Source organism: Mustela erminea, chromosome 5, assembly GCF_009829155.1.
Source record: "Mustela erminea isolate mMusErm1 chromosome 5, mMusErm1.Pri, whole genome shotgun sequence".
Classification (NCBI taxonomy): Eukaryota; Metazoa; Chordata; class Mammalia; order Carnivora; family Mustelidae; genus Mustela; species Mustela erminea.
In genome coordinates this window covers 147,721,640-147,724,751 of record NC_045618.1, presented here as the reverse complement: position 1 = coordinate 147,724,751, position 3,112 = coordinate 147,721,640, and the positions used below count along the sequence as shown (strand labels likewise).

The 3,112-nt window shown below is 44.6% G+C and overlaps 1 pseudogene; it reads left to right on the top strand.

Annotated features, from left to right (window-relative positions):
* The first annotated feature begins 1,041 nt into the window (after nt 1-1,041).
* Nucleotides 1,042-1,623, top strand: LOC116591968 (annotated as a pseudogene).
* Nucleotides 1,624-3,112: the final 1,489 nt, after the last annotated feature.

The window sequence follows — 3,112 nt, the reverse complement described above, 5'->3', positions numbered from 1 at the left end:
AGTCAAGCCAAGAGAGTCAATTATCATATGATTTCACTTTTGTGTATTATAACAAATAGCATGGCGGACAAGGGGAGATGGAGAGGAGAAGGGAGTTGAAGGAAATTGGAGGGGGAGGTAAACCATGAGAGACTATGGACTCTGAACAACAATCTGAGGGTTTTGAAGGGGGGGTGTGAGTTTGGGGGAACCAGGTGGTCGGTATTGGAGAGGGCATGGATTGCATGGAGCACTGGGTGTGGTTCAAAAACAATGAATACGGTTAAGATGAAAATAAAGAAAAATTAAAAAACAATGAATACTGTTACACTGAAAATAAATATTTTTTTTAAAGAGAAATGGATTAAAAATGCAAAAAAAAAAAAAGAAGAATATGTGGTCCATATATACAATGAAATATTACTCAACCATCATGAAGGATGAATACTCAGTTTTTGATTCAACATGGATAGAACTGGAGGAGCTTATGCTGAGTGAAATAAGACAAACATAGAAAACCAATTGTCATACGATTTCACTTATTTGTGCAATAAGGAATAGTGTGGAGAACATTAGCAGAAGGAAGAGGTGAAGGGGAGAAATCAAAGTGAGAGATGAACCATAAGAGACTACAGACTCCAGGAAATGAACTGATGTTTTTAGAATGGAGAAAGGTAGGGGGATGTATGAGCCTGGTGATGGGTATTAAGGAAGGCACAGCTTGCAAAGTGCACTGGTTATTATACACAAATAATGAATCATGGCACTACATCAAAAACCAATGATGTGCTGTATGGTGAGTAACATAACACAACAATTTTTAAAATGCTGTAATAAAAAAAAGAAGAAAAGACAATTCTGTTCATACATTAAAATATTACATACTGACACAGTGCCGTCTAAACAAAGTGATCTACAAACAATGGAATCTTTGTTTTTAACTTGTAAGAAATTGAACCTAAGTCTGGAGCTAAATATATACTCAGAGGACATGCAAATAGGGTCTGCCCACCACTGAATAAAACAGCCCAGCCTGGACCATGCAGCCGGGAGAGGAGCCCCAGGCCTGGGATTTCCACGTGTCCACATTCACTGAGCAGAACACAGAGAACTCACCATGGACTTTGTGCTTGGCTGGGTTTTCCTTGTTGTTCTTTTAAAAGGTAATTTATGGAGAACAAAAGAAATTGAGGATGTGAGTGGATATGAGTGAGTGAAACCACGGGTGTGTGACAGATTCCTGACTGGAATGTCTTGTGCCTACAGGTGTCGAGTGTGAGGTGCAGCTGGTGGAGTCTGGGGGAGACCTGGTGAAGCCTGGGGGATTCACCTTCAGTCACTATGCCATGAGCTGGGTCCGCCAGGCTCCAGGGAAGGGGCTGCAGTGAGTTGCAAGTATTAGCAATGATGGAAGTAGCACAAGCTATGCAGACTCTGTGAAGGGCCGATTCACCATCTCCAGAGACAACGGCAAGAACATGCTATATCTTCAGTTGAATAGCCTGAAAGCCGAGGACACAGCCGTGTATTACTGTGTGAAGGACACAGTGAGGGGTCCTCAGTGTGAGCCCAGACACAAACGTCAAACTACAAGAGTATCAGACCAGCAGAGGGTGCACACTACTCATCAATTCTGTCTTTAATCCCAGGAGCAGGTCAGAGGAAGCTATGGCAGGTTTCCTGTCAGGGTCTGGGGTTTCGTCTCCATAGAGCACTTTCCTCAAAGGAGCCTCCTTGACATTATTCTGTGCTTACCTATTTACTCTCTGACTTAGAAACTTAGTTGTAGCAGGAAGACAAATATACTAACATGCACAAAACACAGAGTCAAGTACATTAGCTTCCTCTTGTCCTTAAATACCAATAAATTACAAATATCCTGATGCAGGTAACAAAACCTTTAAAGTAATCACAGTGGCACTCACTGTGGATCACAAAATCCTCCAGCAAAGCCAGAAGATATCACACACACACACACACGAGTATAAAACCTCTATCACCATCATGTAATTTTCTGCAGCAAAAGTGGTCCTAAGACAAAAATACACAGCATACAGGAAGACCTTAAGAAGCAAGAAAAATATCAAATAAACCACAAGCTTTACACCTAAAGGGGCTAGAAAAAAAAATCAACTGAAACCTGTATATAACAGAAGGTAGGAAATAGCAAGATTAGAGGAGAAATAAATTATATAGAAACTAGGAAACAACAGAATAGATGAAAGAAACCAGGGTCTCATTCATTTTTTATAAATCAATTAGCCAAGGGGGGAAGACAGGAAACTGGGGAAGTAGGAGGAGGCGCCGTTTCAACCTGTGACCTAAAGTGAGCTGATTACCTATCAAAGAACTCTGATAACCCATGAAATAAGCCTGAGATCAGAATTATACATGTCTGGATTTCTACAGGGGCAGAAGACACCAGTGGGGAGGTAGAGCAGAGTGGGAACGGCGGACTGATATTGGAAGATAAACAAAAGGGGCAGGGAGCCACCAGAGGCGACTGATTGGAAACTAATACCTCAATATAAGAGTGCCCTGCGTCTGGGGACCAGCATTAACTTGCAGTCTGGTTGAAAGCAATCAAAAAGAGCAAAGGATCACGGGGGGAAATTGTGGGAATCGGGGCAGTAGGGACAGGGGCTTAAGTCCCTGGACCAAGGACAGCCACCCCTGGTGCTGAGCTAGAGAGAGTGTGGTGGAGAATCCAGGTCTTGGTCCCTGAGCCTTTATTGCGCCTGAGAACATGTGGGGTGTGGCTCTCCTGAGGGGCTAGGAGCCTGGCCAGACAGCAGAATGCCTCACCATGCGATCAGAGCCTGAGACGTAGGAGCCCCACACCCTTCCTTGAGAGAGGTGCACGCAGGCACCAGCCTGGTTCTCTCAACCTGGAAAAACCAGGCACTCCCAGCCCAGGCCAGTGGGAAAATCTTAGTGTGCGATCACTGCTTGGAACCTCTCCGGTGGTCTCCAGCAGCCCAGACAGCCACCACTGCCATGGTTTTGGATACAAGCAGAAGATCCTGTGCCCCCAGTGACCGCGACTCAGAACCTGCTCTGCCAGCAGCCTAGGGGGATCTTATGTGTTCTACAGCACCCACAGGGGAGCACCCTGAGGGGTGCTCTGAGAGGG